The sequence below is a fragment of the Scyliorhinus torazame genome, chromosome 11, assembly GCF_047496885.1.
Source record: "Scyliorhinus torazame isolate Kashiwa2021f chromosome 11, sScyTor2.1, whole genome shotgun sequence".
NCBI classification, from domain to species: Eukaryota; Metazoa; Chordata; class Chondrichthyes; order Carcharhiniformes; family Scyliorhinidae; genus Scyliorhinus; species Scyliorhinus torazame.
In genome coordinates this window covers 187,124,634-187,148,485 of record NC_092717.1, presented here as the reverse complement: position 1 = coordinate 187,148,485, position 23,852 = coordinate 187,124,634, and positions in this window count along the sequence as shown.

Genomic DNA, 23,852 nt, shown 5'->3' with positions numbered 1-23,852 from the left:
GTTTTGGTCTACTTACTTGAGAAAGGACGTACTGGCACTGGAGGGTGTGCAGAGGAGATTCACTAGGTTAATCCCAGAGCTGAAGGGGTTGGATTACGAGGAGAGGTTGAGTAGACTGGGACTGTACTCGTTGGAATTTAGAAGGATGAGGGGGGATCTTATAGAAACATATAAAATTATGAAGGGAATAGATAGGATAGATGCGGGCAGGTTGTTTCCACTGGCGGGTGAAAGCAGAACGAGGGGGCATAGCCTCAAAATAAGGGGAAATAGATTTAGGACTGAGTTTAGGAGGAACTTCTTCACCCAAAGAGTTGTGAATCTATAGAATTCCTTGCCCAGTGAAGCAGTAGAGGCTCCTTCATTAAATGTTTTTAAGATAAAGATAGATAGTTTTTTGAAGAATAAAGGGATTAAGGGTTATGGTGTTCGGGCCGGAAAGTGGAGCTGAGTCCACAAAAGATCAGCCATGATCTCATTGAATGGTGGAGCAGGCTCGAGGGGCCAGATGGCCTACTCCTGCTCCTAGTTCTTATGTTCTTATGTTCTCATGTTCTTATGTTACTGCCAACCCAGGGCCTGCACCCTGTCGTGCGGCAGGTATGTATCACGGTGGGAGTTTCATGCGAGGGTGTGGCCGGCAGAGAAGTGAGGGAGTGTTGCAGAGGATGCAACAGGCCACCACAATGCAGGCGCAACCCTCTCAGCGTCATACTGGAGGACCCCTACAGAGTGGTCCAGGCACCTCAACCGCATCGTCAGGAGGTCAAAGCACTATTCGATCATGCTCCCGGTTGCTGTCTGGGTGTTGTTGTAGCGGGTCTCCGCGTCGGTCTGTGGACTCCAGATCAGAGTCATCAGTCATGACCACAGTGGATAACCCCTGTCACCCAGGAGCCAACCCCCCAACCGGGATGGGGGGGCATCTCGAACATGTCAGGAATCGTCGAGTGTGCAAGGATGAGGGCGTTGTGCACACTGCCCGGGTATTGGCCGCAGACGTGCATGATGCGCAGCTGATTGTCACATATGAGCTGCACGTTCATCGTGTGGAACCCCTTTCGGGTTCTGAAGGTCAGCCTGTCACCTGCAGGTGCTCGAAGGGAGACATGCATCCTGTCGATCATGCCCTGAACCCGGGGCATCCTGTTGATGGTGGCGAACCCTGCTGTCCGGGCATCCTGGTGGCCTTGGTCCCCATTGAAATTGATGTATTGAGCCGCCTGGGCATACGGTGCCTCTGTGACAGTGCAGATGCACTGAGGTCTGTGAGATCCCGGACAGGTCCCTACTCGCCGTTTCTTTTTTTGCGCGAACATGAGCTGATATCACTTTGTATTGCTACCGATATGGAACGCTGACGTTTCCTTGTTGTTTAAAGGTTAATGTGATATGTGGAATGTTAAATAGTGATTTTCAAATCTTTGTTACTGTTGACTATTTAATAAACAAAATATTCCCAAGTGGATTCCTGTGGGTAGACGTGCCAGATCGTAGGCGGGTGTTGCTGCCTGACACCCCAATTAGACCGTGGGCACTTTGCCTGAGCACTAGAGGCATCAACATCAGAGGGGCAGCTGCCAACAATCAAGCAACAAGAGCTGGGCCTCAGTACTCAGAGCTTCCCTGCGACCGGAGGGTGGGTGGGTGGATCGGGGAGGGGACCTGAGCTCGGTCCAAATTATGTTCCCGGCAGGGGTCTGGGGTCCGGTGCCCAGGTGCCCCCGCTGTGCTGGGGGTGCATGTGCAGGGTGGGTCCCACTAGCCAAACCGGCTCGGTGGGTGGCAGAAGGCAGGACACGTAAGGGTGGGAGAAGCTTTGGAGTTTGATGGTCCCGGAGTGGAAGCCATAGCCAATTGTCAGTCTTTCACCCTCTCCCATTCCTTGCAGATATCACATTATGGAAGATATTGTAGACCCCGCAGCAGCTCCCTTCCTGGTGCAGGTGGCAGACCAGGGGGCCAAATGCCAGAGAAGGCAGCAGCGCTAACAGTGGCCCAAGGTGATAGCCCATATGCAGGGTCTCACCCCACACCCAGAGGACCCGGCCACCCATCAGGCAAGGGAGGGACCCAGATGGGAAGTTCACAATGACCTAAGGTGCACAAGCGTCGCTGATTGTTTAAAGAGATGTCGGATAGCATGTGCCGCAGGAGGTTCCGCCTCAACAAGGGGATGATGGTGTAGTCATATCACGCATGTCCTTTCAGACTTGGCACCACGTGGAGGAGGAGGATACCCGCTCCCCGTGGCCATCAAGGTCATCGTGGCCCTGAATGTTTATGCCTCGGGTTCATTCCAGGGCTAGAGCAGGGACATGTGTGGCAATTCCCAACCAACAGCCCACAATTGCATCTGTGAAGTCACGGAAGCCTTGTTTGCCTGGACTAGGCCATCAAGTTGCCCAGGCAGCAGGGTTCTCCATCATCGCTGGGATTCCATAAATACAGGGGGTAGTAGATGGCATGCATGTCACTTTGCTCGCACCGGACAGTCCGGGAGCGCTCTTCATTAACAGGACGTGGTTCATCTCTGAATATTCAACTAGTGTGCGACCACCACCTCAAGCTCATGCACGTGTGTGCACGCTTCCCAGAGGTATGCCCGATAGCTACATCCTGGGGCAGTCGGAGATTTTCGCCATCTTCGAGAGACACCCCAGGGTGACCGGTTGGCTCTGGTGTTTAAGGGGTCCTGGATAATGGCACCAGTATAGAGGCCAGAGATTGATGTAGTGACCCGATATACCGAGGCCCATGTGGCCACCCGGGGCTGTCATTGAATGATGCATCAGACTGCTTAAAATGCCACACCTGCTCTGGTGCTGCCCTGCAGTACACCCCAGGATGGCCGCCCACTTTGTGGTGGTCTGCTGTGCGCTCAACAACCTGGTACAGCAACCTGGTACAGCAACCTGGACATGCTGGAGGTGGGGGAGGAGGAAAATACAACCTCGTCAGAGGAGGACGAGGATGAGCCAGACCAGGAAGGGTTGGAGGACGAGCCCGGGAAGAACCCACGGGAGCAGCTGGAGGCTGGAGGACAGACGGCGATGGGGAAGGTCCGGTATGCCTGGAGGGCCAGGTAGGCTCTCATCCTCGCCCACTTCTCATAGGACGTGGCTTCATCAGTCATCTCACTCCCTGTCCCCTTCCTATTGACTGGGAACAGGGAGGGTAACTGGAGGAGGGGGGTGCAGGCTGGCCAGCAGTGTAGAATAGCATGACAGAGGCTTCACATGTCTCAGGTGTAATGTGTTTTAATGTTGTACAATTGTGACCCTGGCTACGGAGGGGCAGTTGGATTGAGCTCCGGAGGTCTTGTATCATCCCCCTCTGCCAGCCCTGGTGGCTCCCCGTTGTCTGTACCATGGTGTCGATGCCCTCAGCAATGGCCACCTGACACTGGGACATACTCCGAGGTGCCTCGGCAAGGTCCAGCTGAGACTGAAACACAGTCCTCAGTGACTGGAATATGCTCTGGAATACCTCGGCGTGGTCCACCTGCATCAGGGACACATCCCCCAGTGACCGGGATATGCAGTCAGGGGCTCAGCCATGATCGTCATTGGCTGATGCCTTGGACACCACCACTCATGCTGCTGATGTCTTGGCCTCGGTGCCAAGCATTGCTGGCGTCATCTCATGCTCCCATAGTCTTTGGGATTCCACCATCGGCTATGGACCTGCTAGTCATCTCACGGCCTCACCCTAGCTTCTACATCAGCTCCGGGATAACCCGGTCCAGAGGCTCGACATCTGACTGGGAGCCAGCATGGTCCTGTAGTCCAGCAGACCTCTGACTGCTGTCCCCTCCGGATGTCCCTGCCTCCTCCTGATGTCATCTGGTTGTGGGCTGGTGGAAACTCACCTCTGCGGCACAGGCCAAGCTCGATATCAGTGACCATTCTTCCCTCGGTCATCCCGCGACCTCCAGAGCCCATTCCTCATAGAGGGTGAGATCCCTGAGGACCCCGCTGCCCATCTGGGCCCTCTCCCATCTGTTATGGGCCAACTTCTCCCGCAGGGACAGGGAAGGCATTGTGAGTCGCATGCTTCATATATCACGGGTAGCGGGAGCTGTGGCAGAGGACAGGAGTGGGCACCGCTGCTGGTGATGGGTGGGGTGTGCTGGTGGGTGCCAGGGTGTGCTGAGGCACAGGTGAGGTATTGTGCTAGGTGGGGGAGGGGGGGTTGCCAACCGCAGGGTAGCTGGGGGGAGGGGGGACGGCCATGTCCGATGCTAACTCACCCGTGCGGCCCAGTGGAGGTCAATTGGCTTCTTGCAGCACGGGGTGGCACTTCCTGTGCTGACAGCCTCTGCCACTGCCTCCCAGGTGGCACTGGCTGCTCTGTGGCTGACCTTACGACCCTCTCAGGGGAAGAGGGTATCCTGTCTGGACTCCACCGTGTGCAACAGTCTGTCAGGTTGGCATCTCCAAATCGTGAAGCTGGTCTGCACGGTTGCATGGCTGAGTGCTGTCTGGGATTGGTTTAAGTGCTGGTCCCCCTTGTCCAGGTGAATCAGTTGGCAGGACAGTCATTTCTGACGAGAAGCCTGTGGGGCATCATTACTGGCCCTAATTGGCATCAGATACCTGTAGCAGTCAAACTAGGTAGTCTGTCGGGGAGCACCAGGCAATTCACGTTCACTATCACACTTAGAAACCTCTCTGTTCGATCGCACCCATAGTGTCAAGTGACCATCGAAGGGCACGTCCCTTCGGTACAGTGAAAAGTTTTTTTCTGCTAGCAGCTCAAACAGATCATTTAGTACACAAAAAGAAAATAAAAAGAAAATACATAATAGGGCAACACAAGGTCCACAATACATAAACAGCGGCATCGGGTGAAACATACGGGAGTGTAGTATTAATCAAGTCTGTCCATAAGAGAGTCGTTTATGAGTCTGGTAACAGTGGGGAAGAAGCTGTTTTTGAACCTGTTTGTGCGTGCTCTCAGACTTTTGTATCTCTTACCCATGGAAGAGGTTGAAAGAATGAATAACCAGGGTGGGAGGTGTCTTGAATTATGCTGCCGCTTTCCCAATGCAGCGGGCGGTGCAGACAGAGTCAATGGATGGGAGATGGATTTGTGTGATGGACTGGGTTGTGTTCACGACTCTCTGTAGTTTCTTACGGCCTTGGGCCGAGCAGTTGCCATACTAGACTGCGTTGCAGCCAGATAGGATGCTTTCTACGGTGCATCTGTAAAAATTGGTAAGAAATGAAATGAAAATCACTTATTGTCACAAGTAGGCTTCAAATGAAGTTACTCAGGGCGCAACTTGACGCCATCATCGACCAGCACCACGACATCTTCGAAGGCATGGGCACGCTCCCATATACTTACAAGATCCTACTCAAACAGTACGCCACGCCTGTGGTGCGTGCACCTCACAGAGTCCCAGATCCCCTCAAGCACCGCTTCAAGCAGCAGCTGCAGGACCTCCAAGACCAAGGAGTGATTTCCAGAGTTACGGAACCAACCGACTGGGTCAGTTCCATGGTGTGCGTAAAAAAGCCTTCCGGCGAGCTGAGAATTTGCATTGAACCCAAGGATCTGAATCGCAATATCATGAGGGAGCATTATCCAATTCCCAAGCGCGAAGAGATCACATACGAGATGGCTCGCGCCAAGCTCTTCACCAAACTTGACGCCTCGAAAGGATTCTGGCAAATCCAGCTCAACAAATCCAGCAGGAAACTGTGTACCTTTAACACCCCCTTTGGCAGATATTGTTACAACAGGATGCCATTTGGGATCATATCGGCCTCAGAAGTGTTCCACAGGATTATGGAACAAATGATGGAAGGCATTGAAGGTGATCGCGTTTATGTCGACAACATAATCATTTGGTCCACCACCGTGCAGGACCATATCAGTCGCCTCCAGCGCGTGTTCAAACGCATACGGGAGCAGGGCCTACGCCTCAACAGGGCCAAATGCTCCTTTGGTCAGTCGGAACTCAAATTCCTAGGGGACCACATCTCCCAGTTGGGTGTGCGGCCGGATGTGGACAAGGTGGCTGTTATTACAGCAATGAAAATGCCAGAGGACAAGAAGGCGGTCCTCCGATTTCTGGGCATGGTCAACTTCCTAGGGAAGTTCATCCCTAACCTCGCCTCTCCTACCACGGCTCTCAGGAACCTGCTCAGGAAGACACCAGACTTCCAATGGCTTCCTGCCCACGAGCGCGAATGGAGAGAACTCAAAACCAAACTCACCATGGCCCCGGTCCTGGCTTTTTTTGATCCAGCGAAAGAGACAAAAATTTCGACCGATGCCAGCTAATCTGGCATTGGGGCAGTGCTCCTGCAATGCAATGAGGCCGCATCATGGGCCCCGTTGCATATCCGTCACGCTCCATGACCCCCACGGAACCGCCTACGTCACAGGCCTGCGCCGCGTGTCTGCCAGCCCAGCCCAGAGAACCGCAATGCTACTTCTGCGGCCAGGGCCAACACCCCCGGCAGCGTTGCCCAGCCCGCTCAGCGACGTGCAGCAACTGCGGGGAAAAGGAGCACTACGCAAGACTCTGTCTGGGCCGACATAAGGCCCAGAAATCGAAAACGCACCAGGCCCGACCTATGGACTCACAGCCCCACAGACCCCGCAATGTGGCTGCGTGCCTGCCCGGAACACCCCCTCCAGATGCGTCATCGGCATTGTGCGAATCGTGGGGGCCGCCATCTTGGCTGCCGGCCCTAACACCGACTGACACGTGCGACCGATGGGGCGGCCATCTTGGTCGCCATCTTCGATCCCGTCCGACACGTGCGACACATGGGGGCCGCCATCTTGTGACTCCACCGACCACGCAGGCTACCCGCAGCTGGGCGCGGTGACCCTCGACCAGTCACAGCCGAAACCGCTAAAGAACTCCTTGATGGTCGTCCGGGTCAACGGGCACGAGACCCCCTGCCTGTTCAACTCCGGGAGCATGAAGAGCTTTGTCCACCCCGACACGGTAAGGCACTGCTCCCTACACACCTATCCCGTCTCACAAACAATCTCCCTTGCCTCTGGGTCTCATTTGGTCAAGATCCGTGGGTATTGTATCGCCAATCTCGCGATGCAGGGCGTGGAGTATACTCGCTTTAAGCTCTACGTCCTCCCCCACCTCTGCGCCCCCCTACTGCTCGGATTGGATTTTCAGTGTAATCACCGAAGTCTGCCCCTACAGTTCGGCGGACCCTTGCCCCCCCTCACAGTATGCAGCCTCGCGATCCTCAAGGTCTCCCCCCCTTCACTCTTCACGAATCTCACTCCTGACTGTAAGCCCATTGCCACCAGGAGCAGACGGTACAGCTCGCTAGACATGGTATTTATCAAGTCGGAGGTCCAACGACTGTTGAGTGAAGGGATCATAGAGGCCAGCAACAGCCCCTGGAGAGCGCAAGTGGTGGTCGTCCGGACTGGAGAAAAGAACCGGATGGTTGTGGACTACAGCCAGACAATTAACCAGTTCACGCAACTGGATGTGTAACCCCTCCCCGCAGAGCGGAGATGGTCAACCAGTTCGCGCAGTACCATGTTTTCTCCATGGTCGATCTGAAGTCAGCCTACCACCAGCTCCCAATCCGCCCGGAAGAGCATCACTACAGTGCCTTTGAAGCAGCCGGACGACTCTTCCACTTCCTCAGAGTTACCTTCGGCGTCACTAATGGGGTCTCGGTCTTTCAGAGAACGATGGACCGAATGGTGGACCAGTACGGTTTGTGGGCAACATACTCGTACCTGGACAATGTGACCATCTGCAGCCATGATCAGTAGGACCATGACGTCAACCTTCAGAGGTTCCTCCAGGCCGCCCAATCCCTCAATCTTACATACAACAAAGAAAGGTGTGGCCTCCGTACTACCCGACTGGCCATCCTCGGCTACGTCATGGAGAACGGAGTCCTAGGGCCCGACCCCGACTGTATGCGCTCCCTCACAGAACTCTCCCCCTCCCCACAGCCTCAAGGCCCTAAAATGATGCCTGGGACTGTTCTCCTACTACGCCCAGTGGGTCCCCAACTACGCGGACAAAGCCCGCCCACTTATTCATACCACCAGTTTCCCCCTGACGGATGAGGCCCGCTCAGCCTTCAGCCGCATCAAGGCCGACATCACCAAGGCCACAATACAAGCGGTGGACGAGTCCGTCCCCTTCCAGGTAGAGAGCGATGCACCAGACGTCGCCCTGGCCGCCACCCTCAACCAGGCGGGCAGGCCAGTAGCATTCTTCTCCGGACACTCCACGCTTCCGAAATCCGACACTCACCGATCGAGAAGGAAGCACAAGCCATAATGGAAGCCGTGTGGCACTGGAGGCACTACCTAGCCGGTAGGAGGTTCATCCTCGTCATCGACGAGCAGTCGGTCGCCTTCATGTTCGACAACGCACAACGGGGCAAAATGACAAAATCCTGAGGTGGAGGATCGAACTCTCCACCTACAATTACGATATCAAGTATCATCCTGGGAAGCTCAACGAGCCCCCAGATGCCCTGTCCCGCGGCACATGCGGCAGCGCGCAAGATGACCGACTTCGGGCTATCCACAATGACCTCTGTCACCCGGGGGTCACCTGGCTTACCCACGTCATTAAGGCCCGCAATCTGCCCTTCTCCACTGAGGAGGTCAAGGCAATGACCAGGGACTGCCAAGTCTGCATGGAGTGCAAACCGCACTTCTACCAGCCAGACAAGGCCCGCCTGGTAAAGGCCTCCCCGCACTTTGAACGCCTAAGTATCAATTTCAAGGGGCCCCTCGCCTCCACCAACCGTAATATATATTTTCTCACCGTCATCAACGAGTACTCCCGCTTCCCCTTTGCTGACCCTGCCCCGACATGACCTCAGCCACTGTAATAAAGGCAATGCACAGCATCTTCACACTGTTCGGTTTCCCTGCCTACATCCACAGCGACTGGGGTACATCGTTCATGAGCGATGAGCTACGCCAGTACCTGCTCAGCAAAGGCATCGCCTCGAGCAGGACTTTGAGCTATAACCCGCAGGGAAACGGGCAGATGGAGAGGGAGAATGCGACGGTATGGAAGGCCGTCCTCCTGACCCTCAGGTCTAGAAGTCTCCCAATCCCCCGCTGGCAGGAGGTCCTCCCCGACGCCCTCCACTCCATCAGATCACTCCTCTCAACAGCCAAGAACGAGACCCCTCACAATCGTTTGTTTATCTTCCCCAGGAAGTCCATCTCCGGGGTCTCGCTTCCACCTTGGCTGTCAACTCCGGGACCTGTCCTTCTCCGGAGGCACATGAGGAGCCATAAGACCGACCCGCTGGTCGAGAGGGTCCAGCTGCTCCACGCCAACCCCCAGTACACCTACATCGCGCACCAGGACGGACGGCAAGATACGGTCTCCTTACAAGACCTGGCACCAGCTGGTTCCACTGCCAACGCACCCCCCCCCGCCACCCGCCCCCACCCCCAACGCCCCGTACGCCCCCATGGGTCTCCTGTACTGTCCCGCGCCGACACTGCCGCCACCCACCACCCCCCTCTCTACTCCCACACCCCAACCATCTCCGACTCGCCGGAATGAGGCACCAATGCCCCTGGAATCACCACCTGCAACAACCATGCTCGCCGCCTGCCAGAGCTGAGGAGGTCGAAGAGAACGATCTGGCCTCCAGAGAGACTGAATATGTAATGACCCCACGTCACCCCCGCTGGACTTGATATTTTAACAGGGGGTGAATGTGGTGAATGTATCACCACACTGTAACCATTGTAGCCACCTAATGTAACCTTTGATCTGGAAGTGGTGATATGAGCTGCTTCCAGGTACTGTACTGTAACCCCGGTGGGCTCCGCCCTCACCGGGGCCATATATAACCTGGCCACCTGCGGGTGGCACTCATCTGCACAACAAACTCTGGCTAGGCAAGTTCACGACTAATAAAGCCTTATGTTCACTCGCTCTCGCGGCCTCTTGGTGAATTGAAGGTGTATCAGTTAAATTATATGTATATAAAGTCGCCACAGTCCCAAAGGGCCATAGACTGCTTTCCCCTTTGAAGGGGAGCTGACTGGTGGTGATTGAATTTGGGGATCACCTCAGGAGTGAGGCAAGATTGATAAGGCTGAGGACAACCTGAATAAAATTGGTTTATATGCCCTTGAATTTAGAAGATTTAGGGGCTAGTCCAACAAAGGTGTTTAAAGTGATAAATTGAGAATAGAGAAACGGTACTGTAGCACAGTGGTTGGCACTGTCGTTTCACAGCGCCAGGGACTCGGGTTTGAATCCCAGCTTGGGTCGCTGTTTGTGCAGAGTCTGCACGTTCTCCCCGCGTCCGCGTGGGTTTCCTCCGGGTGCTCCGGTTTCCTCCCTGTGGTAGTCACCACTAGTAGTATATTATATGTATTACGGCACTGCCCGTGTAGTAGAGGTACATGGGTAAATCCCTGCCTGCTGGCTCCGCCCAGTAGGCACCGTATAAATGTGTGTGCCCGCTGGTGCTGCAGCCATTCTGGTTCCAGCTACAGGAGGCACAACATCTTTGCTCAATAAAGCCTCGATTATTCCACTATTCCCGTCTTTGTAGTAATTGATAGTGCATCAATTTATTGAGCAAGATTTTTTAAACGATGGATCTCCGCATCAAGCCTGATCGCCTGCAGCTGAGTCCTCAAGCAGCCAACGCTACGTCCGCCTTTGACCATTGGCTAGCCTGCTTCGAAAGCTACCTCAAAACAGCTGCTGAAGAACCCTCGGACTCGCAGAACCTCCAAGTCCTCTATTCACGGGTGAGCCCTGACATTTTTCCCCTCATCCGGGATGCGCCCACCTACTCCGAAGTGATGGAGCTCCTGAAGGGGCATTACGTTCGACCAGTAAATCAAGTATACGCCAGGCACCTCCTGGCCACGAGACAGCAACTCCCCGGAGAATCTCTGGACGATTTCTGGCGTGCTCTGCGCATCCTAGGTAGGAACTGTGACTGCCAGGCAGTTTCGGCAGTCCATCACACAGAACTTTTAATTAGAGACGCTTACGTCACGGGCATGAAGTCTGCGTCCGTCCGCCAGCGGCTACTGGAAGGGGGTACGCTCGATCTTGCGGGAACTAGGCAGCTCACTAATTCATTTGAAGTGGCCTCCCGTAACGTTCAGTCCTATGCCCCCGACCGTGCGGCATCCTCGTGGGCATAGAATCATAGAATCATAGAAGTTTACAGCATGGAAACAGGCCCTTCGGCCCAACCAGTCCATGTCGCCCAGTTTTTACCATTAAGCTAGTCCCAGTTGCCCGCACTTGGCCCATAACCCTCTATACCCATCTTACCCATGTAACTATCTAAATGCTTTTTAAAAGACACAATTGTACCCGCCTCTACTACTACCTCTGGCAGCACATTCCAGACACTCTCTACCCTCTGAGTGAAGAAATTGCCCCTCTGGGCCCTTCTGAAACTCTCCCCTCTCACCTTAAACCTATGCCCTCTAGTTTTAGACTCCCCTACCTTTGGGAAAAGATGTTGACTATCTACCTTATCTATGCCCCTCATTATTTTATAGACCTCTATAAGATCACCCCTAAGCCTCCTACGCTCCAGGGAAAAAAGTCCCAGTCTATCCAGCCTCTCCTTATAACTCAAACCATCAAGTCCCGGTAACACCCTAGTAAATCTTTTCTGCACTCTTTCTAGTTTAATAATATCCTTTCTATGATAGGGTGACCAGAACTGCACACAGTATTCCAAGTGTGGCCGTACCAATGTCTTGTACAACTTCAACAAGACGTCCCAACTCCTGTATTTAATGTTCTGACCAATGGGCATCGTGGGCCCCACCAGCTGCCGCCACCAGCTCACTGCAAGCCTGCGCCGCGCGGTAGCCAGCCAATTCTGGGGGGCCCAAGTGTTATTTTTGCGGGCAAAACAAACACCTTAGGCATCGCTGCCTGGCACGGAGCGCGACCTGCAACGGGTGTGGGAAGAAAGGACACTTTGCTTCTGTTTGCCAGGCCTGGTCGGTCGCTGCTGCTTCCAGGCCCGGCGTTCCTACACCCCCACGTGCGACCCAGGGGTGCCGCCATTTTCCCCTTCGCAAGCCATGTGTGGCCCGTGGGCGCCGCCATCTTCCTCACCGCAAGCCCCCTGCGGCCTGTGGGTGCCACCATCTTCAGCGCCATTTTGGATGGCGTCTCAGGAACCCTGCTCATCTGGCCATTCATTGCCTGCCGCTACCTCCGCCACCGCTGACCAGCCCGGGTCATCCCAGTGTCTGCCGCAGCTCGTCTCTATCACCCTGGAGCAGTCCCGGCCCCGCAACCTCGCGAACGCGACGATGACGATGAAGATCGATGGCCACGAGACGACCTGCCTTTTTGACTCCGGGAGCACAGAGAGCTTCATTCACCCCACTACGGTAAGGCGTTGCTCCCTCTAGGTACTCCCCGTCACCCAGAAAATCTCCCTGGCCTCCGGATCCCATTCCATGGAAATCCGGGGGTACTGCATCGCGACCCGCACCGTCCAAGGCGTAGAGTTTAGCAACTTTAGGCTCTACGTCCCCCCACCTCTGCGCTGCCCTGTTACTCGGCCTGATTTTTCAGTGCCATCTCCAACTTTGAAATTCGGCGGACCCCTACCCCCCCTCACCGTCTGCGGCCTCATGACCCTTAAGGTCGATCCACCTTCCCAGTTTGCGAACCTCACCCCGGATTACAAACCAGTCGCCACCAGGAGCAGACGGTACAGTGCCCAGGACAGGACCTTTATCAGGTCGGAGGTCCAATGGGTTCTGCGGGAAGGGGTGATTGAGGCCAGCAACAGCCCCTGGAGAGCTCAAGTGGTGGTAGTGAAGACGGGGAGAAGCACAGGATGGTCAGACCATCAATGGTATACGCAGCTCGACGCGTACACCCTCCCACGCATATCTGACATGGTCAATCAGAATACGCAGTATCGCGTCTTTCCCACAGTGGACTTGACGTCCACCTACCACCAGCTCCCCATCTGCCCGGAGGACCGCCAATACACTGCGTTCGAAGCAGATGGCCACCTCTATCACTTCCTTAGGGTTCCCTGCGGCATCACTAATGGGGTCTTGGTCTTCCAGCGAGAGATGGACCGAAAGGTTGACCGGTACGGACTGCGGGCCACCTTCCCGTACCTAGATAACGTCACCATCTGCAGCCACGATCAGCAGGACCACGACGCTAACCTCCAAAAATTCCTCCAGACCGCCAAACTCCTTAATCTCACATACGTGTTCTGTACCAACCACTTAGCCATCCTTGGCTATGTCAAAGAACAAAGAACAAAGAAATGTACAGCACAGGAACAGGCCTTTCGGCCCTCCAAGCCCGTGCCGACCATGCTGCCCGACTAAACTACAATCTTCTACACTTCCTGGGTCCGTATCCCTCTATTCCCATCCTATTCATGTATTTGTCAAGATGCACCTTAAATGTCACTACCGTCCCTGCTTCCACCACCTCCTCCGGTAGCGAGTTCCAGGCACCCACTACCCTCTGCGTAAAAAACTTGCCTCGTACATCTACTCTAAACCTTGCCCCTCTCACCTTAAACCAGTGCCCCCTAGTAATTGACCCCTCTACCCTGGGGAAAAGCCTCTGACTATCCACTCTGTCTATGCCCCTCATAATTTTGTAGACCTCTATCAGGTCGCCCCTCAACCTCCGTCGTTCCAGTGAGAACAAACCGAGTTTATTCAATCGCTCCTCATAGCTAATGCCCTCCATACCAGGCAACATTCTGGTAAATCTCTTCTGCATCCTCTCTGAAGCCTCCACATCCTTCTGGTAGTGTGGCGACCAGAATTGAACACTCAAGTGTAGCCTAACTAAGGTTCTATACAGCTGCAACATGGCTTGCCAATTCTTATACTCAATGCCCCGGCCAATGAAGGCAAGCATGCCGTATGCCTTCTTGACTACCTTCTCCACCTGTGTTGCCCCTTTCAGTGACCTGTGGACCTGTACTCCTAGATCTCTCTGACTTTCAATACTCTTGAGGGTTCTACCATTCACTGTATATTCACTACCTGCATTAGACCTTCCAAAACGCATTACCTCACATTTGTCCGGATTAAACTCCATCTGCCATCTCTCCGCCCAAGTCTCCAAACAATCTAAATCCTGCTGTATCCTCTGACAGTCCTCATCGCTATCTGCAATTCCACCAACCTTTGTGTCGTCTGCAAACTTACTAATCAGACCAGTTACATTTTCCTCCAAATCATTTATATATACTACAAACAGCAAAGGTCCCAGCACTGATCCCTGCGGAACACCACTGGTCACAGCCCTCCAATTAGAAAAGCATCCTTCCATTGCTACTCTCTGCCTTCTATGACCTAGCCAGTTCTGTATCCACCTTGCCAGCTCACCCCTGATCCCGTGCGACTTCACCTTTTGTACTAGTCTACCATGAGGGACCTTGTCAAAGGCCTTACTGAAGTCCATATAGACAACATCTACTGCCCTACCTGCATCAATCATCTTTGTGACCTCCTCGAAAAACTCTGTCAAGTTAGTGAGACACGACCTCCCCTTCACAAAACCATGCTGCCTCTCACTAATACGTCCATTTGCTTCCAAATGGGAGTAGATCCTGTCTCGAAGAATTCTCTCCAGTAATTTCCCTACCACTGAAGTAAGGCTCATCGGCCTGTAGTTCCCTGGATTATCCTTGCTACCCTTCTTAAACAGAGGAACAACATTGGCTATTCTCCAGTCCTCCGGGACATCACCTGAAGACAGTGAGGATCCAAAGATTTCTGTCAAGGCCTCAGCAATTTCCTCTCCAGCCGCCTTCAGTATTCTGGGGTAGATCCCATCAGGCCCTGGGGACTTATCTACCTTAATATTTTTTAAGACGCCCAACATCTCGTCTTTTTGGATCTCAATGTGACCCAGGCTATCTACACACCCTTCTCCAGACTCAACATCTACCAATTCCTTACTGATGCAAAGTATTCATTTAGTACCTCGCCCATTTCCTCTAGCTCCACACATAGATTCCCTTGCCTATCCTTCAGTGGGCCAACCGTTTCCCTGGCTACTCTCTTGCTTTTTATGCACGTGTAAAAAGCCTTGGGATTTTCCTTAACCCTATTTGCCAATGACTTTTCATGACCCCTTCTAGCCCTCCTGACTCCTTGCTTAAGTTCCTTCCTACTTTCCTTATATCCCACACAGGCTTCGTCTGTTCCCAGCCTTTTAACCCTGACAAATGCCTCCTTTTTCTTTTTGACGAGGCCTACAATATCTCTCGTTATCCAAGGTTCCCGAAAATTGCCGTATTTATCCTTCTTCCTCACAGGAACATGCCGGTCCTGAATTCCTTTCAACTGACACTTGAAAGCCTCCCACATGTCAGATGTTGATTTGCCCTCAAACATCCGCCCCCAATCTATGTTCTTCAGTTCCCGCCTAATAGTGTTATAATTAGCCTTCCCACAATTTAGCACATTCACCCTAGGACCACTTTTACCCTTGTCCACCAGCACTTTAAAACTTACTGAATTGTGGTCACTGTTCCCGAAATGCTCCCCTACTGAAATTCTACCACCTGGCCGGGCTCATTCCCTATTACCAGGTCCAGTACCGCCCCTTCCCTAATTGGACTGTCTACATATTGTTTTAAGAAGCCCTCCTGGGTGCTCCTTACAAACTCTGCCCTGTCTAAGCCGCACTAAGTGAGTTCCAGTCAATATTGGGGAAGTTGAAGTCTCCCATCACCACAACCCTGTTATTTTTATTCTTTTCAAAAATCTGTCCACCTATCTGCTCCTCTATCTCCCGCTGGCTGTTGGGAGGCCTGTAGTAAACCCCCAACATTGTGAGTGCACCCTTCTTATTCCTGATCTCTACCCATATAGCCTCACTGCCCTCTCTGAGGTGTCCTCCCGAAGTACAGCTGTGACATCCTCCCTAACCAGTAGCGCAACTCCGCCACCCCTTTTACTTCCCCCTCTATCCCGCCTGAAACATCTAAATCCTGGAACGTTTAGCTGCCAATCCTGCCCTTCCCTCAACCACGTCTCTGTAATGGCAACAACATCATAGTTCCAAGTACTAATCCAAGCTCTAACTTCATCTACCTTACCCGTAATACTTCTTGCATTAAAACATATGCACTTCAGGCCACCAGACCCGCTGTGTTCAGCAACTTCTTCCTGTCTGCTCTGCCTCAGAGCCACACTGTCCCTATTCCCGAGTTCTCCCTCAATGCTCTCACCTACTGACCTATTGCTCCCGTGCCCACCTTCCTGCCATACTAGTTTAAACCCTCCCGTGTGACACCAGCAAACCTCGCGGCCAGGATATTTATGCCTCTCCAGTTTCGATGCAACCCGTCCTTCTTATATAGGTCACCCATGCCCCGGAAGAGCTCCCAGTGGTCCAGATAACGGAAACCCTCCCTCCTACACCAGCTGTTTAGCCACGTGTTTAGCTGATCTATCTTCCTATTTCTAGCCTCACTGGCACGTGGCACAGGGAGTAATCCCGAGATTACAACCCTAGAGGTCCTGTCTTTTAACTTACTGCCTAGCTCCCTGAACTCCTGCTGCAGGACCTCATGCCCCTTCCTGCCTATGTCGTTAGTACCAATATGTACAACGACCTCTGCCTGTTTGCCCTCCCCCTTCAGGATGCCCTCTACCTGTTCGGAGTCATCCTGGACCCTGGCACCAGGGAGGCAACATACCATCCTGGAGTCTCTTTCACATCCACAGAAGCGCCTATCTGTGCCCCTGACTATAGAGTCCCCTATTACTATTGCTCTTCTGCGCTTTGACCCTCCCTTCTGAACATCAGAGCCAGCCGTGGTGTCACTGCTCTGGCTGCTGCTGTTTTCCCCTGCTAGGCTCTCGCCCCCGACAGTATCTAAAGGGGTTTAGCTGTTCGAGAGGGGGACAACCACAGGGGATTCCTGCACTGACTGCCTGCCCTTTCTGGTGGTCACCCATTTCTCTGTCTGCACTTTGGGTGTGACCACATTTATATAACTGCTATCTATGACGCTTTCTGCCACCTGTATGCTCCTAGGTGCATCCAATTGCTGCTCCAACCGAACCATGCGGTCTGTGAGGAGCTCCAGTTGGGTGCACTTTCTGCAGATTAAGCCATCCGGGACGCTGGAAGCCTCCCGGATCTGCCACATCTCACAGTCAAAGCACTGCACCCCTCTAACTGACATTGCGTCAATTAAAATTAAAAGTTCAAAAAGGTTTTTTTTTCAAAAGTTACTGTTAACTATCTGTTTCCTAGCACAAGATTTCTACTATAAATGCGAAAGCTAAATATAGTACTCTCCGGTCTCTGGCTTAGATACCCCACTAAATTATAATTAAGTAATTATGTTCAATTAGTTACCAATGCTTAATTTTTTTAATTTAGTGTAGATTCCCAACCAGCCACTCAGGTCACAGCTTTTCTGTGATGTCACTTCAGTTCCCCCCCCCACCCCCCCACACACACAATTTGAAAAGGTAATAAAAGTAAAAATGAGTAAAAATCACTTACTTACCTTCTTACCTTCTGAGGGTCTCAGATGTTCTCAGGTTCTCTCCCTGACAGAGACTGCTCCTCCTCCTCCGAACGGCTCCCGAAACGAGGCCGCAATCTTTTTAAATCTCCGCTCCGACTCTCAGCTCCCGCGCTTTTTAAATCTCCGCTCCGACTCGCAGCTCCCGCGCTTTTTAAATCTCCGCTCCGACTCGCAGCTCCCGTGCTTTTTAAATCTCCGCTCCGACTCGCAGCTCCCGCGCTTTTTAAATCTCCGCTCCGACTCGCAGCTCCCGCTCTTTTTAAATCTCCGCTCCGACTCGCAGCTCCCGCTCTTTTTAAATCTCCGCTCCGACTCGCAGTTCCCGCGCTTTTTAAATCTCCGTTCCGATTCGCAGCTCCCGCGCTTTTTAAATCTCTGCTCCGATTCCCAGCTCCCGCTCTTTTTAAATCTCCTCCCACACTGTTTTCAATGTCCCGGTGTCTCTCCTCCCGCGCTGTTTTCCCCTGATAGGCTATCCCCCCCGACAGTATCCAAAGGGGTATACCTGTCGTGGAAAATGGAGTCCTAGGGCCCGACCCCGACCACATTCACCACCTCCTGGAACTCCCTCTCCCCCACTGCCCCAAGACCCTGAAACGATGCCTGGGGTTTTTCTCCTATTACGCTCAGTGGGTCCCTAATTATGCGGACAAGGCCCGCCCACTCATTCAGTCCACAGCTTTCCCCCTGGCGGCTGAGGCCCGCCAGGCCTTCAACTGCATCAAGGCAGACATCGCCAAGGCCACGATGCACACGGTCGACGAGTCCCTCCCCTTTCAGGTCGAGAGCGATGCATCAGACGTAGCTCTGGCCGCCACCCTCAACCAGACGGGCAGGCCCATGGTCTTCTTTTCCCGCACCTTCCATGCCTCCGAAATTCGGCACTCCTCTGTCGAAAAGGAGGCCCAAGCCATTGTGGAAGCTGTGCGACATTGGAGGCATTACCTGGCCGGCAGGAGATTCACTCTCCTCACTGACCAACGGATGGTTGCCTTTATGTTTAATAATACACAACGGGGCAAGATCAAAAATGACAAGATCTTGAGGTGGAGAATCGAGCTCTCCACCTATAATTACGAGATTTTGTATCGTCCGGGGAAGCTCAACGAGTCCCCTGATGCCCTATCCCATGGTACATGTGCCAGCGCACAAGTGGACTGATGCACGATCAATTACACAAAGACGAGAGTTGGATGTAATCGAGGCTTTATTACACTAAGATGTGTGGCCTCCTACAGCAGCTGGTGAAATGGCTGCTGTACGAGGAGCACACATATTTATACTCCGCCTACTGGGCGGAGCCAGCAGGCAGGGAACTACCCCCATACCTGTAGTGCAGGGCCTTACCACAAAGCACCTAATATATACATCAGTGGTGACTACCACATTCACTCCCTGTTAAAATTGAGTCCGGCGGTGTGGTGGAGAACTATATACAAGAAGATGTTTTAAAGTACAGAAAAAAATTGAGTCCAGCGGGGGTGGAGGAGAGTCATACAGAAGGATAATGTTTTTTTTAAGAGTCCCGATCAAGTTACAGGTTCAGTCGATCGGGAGCCTTGATCTGCCATTGGGAGCGCCGCAGTGATGGCGGCGATTCCGGTGTCGGTCTGGTCTTCAGTGACTGCGGGAGCGTGCAAAATCCTCTTCATCCTCGGGCATGGGCAGGGGGAGGACGGATTGTCCTAGGGCGGGGGTTGCGGCTGGGTGCGCCAGGGGAGGGGAGGGTGGCGCTGGGCCGGAGGGGTGTGTATGTATGGAACCAGCTGGTGCCAGGTCCTTGTGGGAGACAGTATCTTGGCAGCAGTCGGGGTACGCTGCGTAGGCATACTGTGGGTTGGTGTGGAGTAGCTGTACCCTCTCAACCAATGGGTCCGCCTTGTGGAGTCGTACGTGCTTACAGAAGAGTACGGGTCCTGGAGCTGCGAGCCATGTCGAGAGCGACACCCCAGAGGTGGATTTCCTGTGGAAGGCAAAGAGACGTTCATGGGGTGTGTCATTCGTCACAGTGCATAGGAGCGACCAAATGGAGCGCAGTGCATCGGGGAGGACCTCCTGCCAGCGGGGGGCCGGGAGATTTATGGCCCATAGGGCCAGCTGGACGGCCCTCCAGACCGTCCCATTCTCCCTCTCCACCTGCCCGTTTCCCCGGGGGTTATAGCTGGTCGTCCTGCTCGAGGCGATACCCTTGTTGAGCAGGAACTGACGCAGCTCATCGCTCATGAATGAGGATGCCCTGTCGCTGTGGGCATAGGCGGGTAAGCCGAACAGAGCGAAGATGGTGTTGAGGGCTTTGATGACGGTGGCAGACGTCATGTCGGGGCATAGGATGGCGAAGGGGAATCTGGAATATTCATCGACCACACTGAGGAAGTACGTGTTACGGTCGGTGGAGGGGAGGGGCCCTTTAAAGTCCACACTGAGGCGTTCAAAGGGGTGGGAGTCCTTCACCAGGAGCGCACGGGCTGGCTGGTAGAAGTGCGGTTTGCACTCCACACAGACCTGGCAGTCTCTGGTGATTGCCCTAACTTCCTCGACGGAGTAGGGCAGATTGCGGGCCTTGATGAAGTGGTACAAACGTGTGACTCCCGGGTGACAAAGGTTGTCGTGTAGAGTCCGGAGTCGGGCCACCTGTGCACTGGCACATGTACCTCGGGATAGGGCATCGGGGGGCTCGTTGAGCTTACCGGGGCGATACAAATTCTCGTAGTTGTATCATTCTTGATCTTGCCCCGCTGTGTGTTGTTAAACATGAAGGCTACCGACCATTGGTCAGTGAGGAGAGTGAATCTCCTGCCGGCCAGGTAATGCCTCCAATGCCGCACAGCTTCAACGATGGCTTGGGCCTCTTTTCCAACGGAGGATTGCCGAATTTCGGAGGCATGAAGGGTTTGTCAAAAGAATGCCACGGGCCTGCCTGCCTGGTTGAGGGTGGCGGCCAGAGCGACGTCTGATGCGTCGCTCTCGACTTGAAATGGTAACGTCTCGTCGACTGCGTGCATCGCGGCCTTGGCGATGTCAGCCTTAATACGGTTGAAGGCCTGGTGAGCCTCGGCCATTAGGGGAAAAAGAGTGGATTGAATGAGTTGGTGGGCCTTGTCCGCATAATTTGGGACCCACTGGGCGTAGTAAGAAAAGAACCCCAGGCAACGTTTGAGGGCCCTGGGGAAGTGGGGGAGGGGGAATTCCATGAAGGGGCGGATGCGGTCGGGATCGGGCCCCAGAACTCCGTTTTGCACCACATAGCCGAGGATGGCTAAGCGGTTCGTGCTGAACACGCACTTCTCCTTGTTATAAGTTAGGTTGAGGAGAGTGGCGGTGTGGAGAAATTTGCCAAGGTTGGCGTCATGGTCCTGCTGATTGTGGCCGCAGATGGTGACATTGTCTAGGTACGGGAAAGTGGCCCGCAGCCCGTACCAGTCAACCATTCGGTCCATTTCCCGTTGGAAAACCGAGACCCCGTTGGTGAAGCCAAAGGGAACCCTACGAAAGTGGTAAAGGTGGCCATTTGCCTCGAAGGCAGTGTATGGGCGGTCCGCCTTACGGATGGGGAGCTGGTGGTAGGCAGATTTTAGGTCGGCAGTTGAGAAGACCCAGTACTCTGCAATCTGATTGACCATATCAGATATGCGTGGGAGGGGGTATGGGTCGAGCTGCATGTACCTATTGATCGTCTGACTGTAGTCCACGAGCATTCTGTATTTCTCCCCAGTTTTCACAACTACCACTTGGGCTCTCCAGGGGCTGTTGCTGGCCTCGATGATGCCTTCCCGAAGCAGCCGCTGGACCTCAGACCTGATGAAGGTCCTGTCCTGGGCGCTGTACCGTCTGCTCCTGGTGGCGACGGATTTGCAATCTGGGGTTAAGTTTGCAAATAGGGAAGGTGGGTCGACCTTTAGGGTTGCGAGGCTGCACACAGTAAGGGGTGGTAGGGGCCCGCCGAATTTGAATGTTTGGCTCTGGAGGTTGCACTGGAAGTCCAGGCCAAGGAGCAAGGCAGCGCAAAGGTTGGGGAGGACGTAGAGGCGGAAGCCGCTGAACTCCATGCCCTGGACAGTGAGAGTGGCTATGCAGTACCCCGGATCGCCACAGAGCAGGACCCGGGGACCAGGGCAATTCTCTGGTTGGCGGGGTGTACCGCAAGGGAGCAGCACCTTACCTTATCGGGTTGGACGAAGCTCTCGGTGCTCCCTGAGTCCAGCAGGCAGGAGATCTCATGCCCATCGATTTTCATATTGGTAGAGGCCGTTGCTAGGTTGCATGGGCAGGACTGGTCAATCATGACCAAGGCGAGACGCGGCTGGTCATCGATGGTGGCAGATGATGGGGTGCCCAGGGGGCATGGGTCCTGGTACGATGGCGGCGCCCACGGGCCGCACGTGTCATGGGGGAAACAAGATGGCCGCGCCTGATGATCCTGGGGAGGACAAGATGGCGGCGCACACGGGCCGCACGTGGTCCGGGGAGGGGAAGATGACGGCGCCCACTGGCCATACGTGGGGGGGGGGTCGGAACAATAGCGGCGACTGCGCGGGTCTGGCACACCGCAGCAAAGTGTCCCTTCTTGCCGCAGGCCTTGCAAAGGGCGCGCCGGGCCGGGCAGCGTTGTTGGGGATGTTTTGGCTGCCCACAGAAGTAACATTTGGGGCCCCCGGGTTTGGTTGGCTGCCAAGCGTCACAGGCGTGAGGTTGGCTGAGTGGGGTCCCCAATAGAGTGGCCGTCTGCGGAGTCCACGATGCGTAGGAGGGGTGGGCCACGCGGCCGAGGGTGTAGGCCTGGATTGCGCGAAGCGACCATCTGCGAGAGCGCTAGCTTTTTCTTTGCCGCGAGGTTGAGCATGGCCCCTTCTAAGAGGCACTGGCGGATGTAATCCAACCCTATCCCCGTAACAAAAGCGTCTCTCATGAGCAAGTTCGAGTGTTCCGTGGCCGTGACGGCCTGACAGTCACAGTCTCTGACCAGGGGAATTAGAGCACGGCAGAAATCTTCCACTGACTCACCAGGAAGTTGACTACGAGTGGAGAGGATATGTCTGGCGTAGAGCGTGTTAATCCGCTGAGTATAGTTTTCCTTCAGTAGCGCCATGGCGTCTTCGTAGGTCGGCGAGTCCTGGATAATTGGAAAGACGTTGGAGCTCAGCCGCGTGTAGAGGATCTGAATCTTCTGAGCGTCCGGAATTGGGTCTCGTGCAGACCTGATGTAAGCTTTGAAACAGGCTAGCCAATGTTCAAAGTCCTTTTTGGTGTTGCCTGATTGTGGATCCAACTGCAGGCGATCCGGCTTGATGCGGAGGTCCATCTTCGGAAAATCTTAGTGGAATAAATTGATGCACGATCAATTACACAAAGCAGCTGGCGAAATGGCTGCTGTACGAGGAGCACACATATTTATACTCCGCCTGCTGGGCAGAGCCAGCAGGCAGGGAACTACCCCCGTACCTGTAGTACAGGGCCTTACCACAAAGCACCTAATATATACATCAGTGGTGACTACCACATGGACCGACTCCAGGCTCTCCACTGACCTCTGCCACAGTTATCACAGCCCTGCACAGCATCTTCACTCTGTTCGGTTTCCCCACCTATATCCACAGCGGTCGGGGATCCTCTTTCATGAGTGATGAGCCGCGTCAGTTACTGCTCAGCAAGGGCATCGCCTCGAGCAGGACGGCCAGCTACAACCCCCAGGGAAACGGACAGGTGGAGAGGGAGAACGGGACGGTCTGGTCTGGTCTAAAAATCTCCCTGTCTCCCGCTGGCAGGAGGTCCTCCCCGACGCGCTCCACTCCATCCGTTCGCTCCTCTGCACCGCGACAAATGAGACCCCTCACGAAAGTGTGTTTGCCTTCCCCAGGATGCCCACCTCCGGGGTCTCACTCCCAACATGGCTGACAGTTCCTGGACCCGTCCTCCTCCAGAAGCATGTGTAGACGCATAAATCAGACCCCTTGGTCGAAAAAGTCCACCTCCTACATGCTAACCCTCAGTATGCCTACGTGGCACACCCCAACGGGCGACAGGACACAGTCTACCTCCGGGACCTGGCACCCGCGGGTTCCCCATCCACGACCCCCAACCTGACACCGCCCCCCCACCCCCCCTCCCGGCTGCCTCATTCACCCCTGCGCCACTCACCCTCCCTCCAGCGAACCTCACCGCAGCCCCCACCCCAGCAGGATCCGTCCTCCCACTTGTTCCACTCAGGGGTGACGAAGACAAGGACAACACGCTCCCGGAGTCGCAGGTGACCAAGTCGGCACCCACATCACCACCAGGACTGAGGCGATCGCAGAAGAGGGTCAAGGCCCCCGACAGACT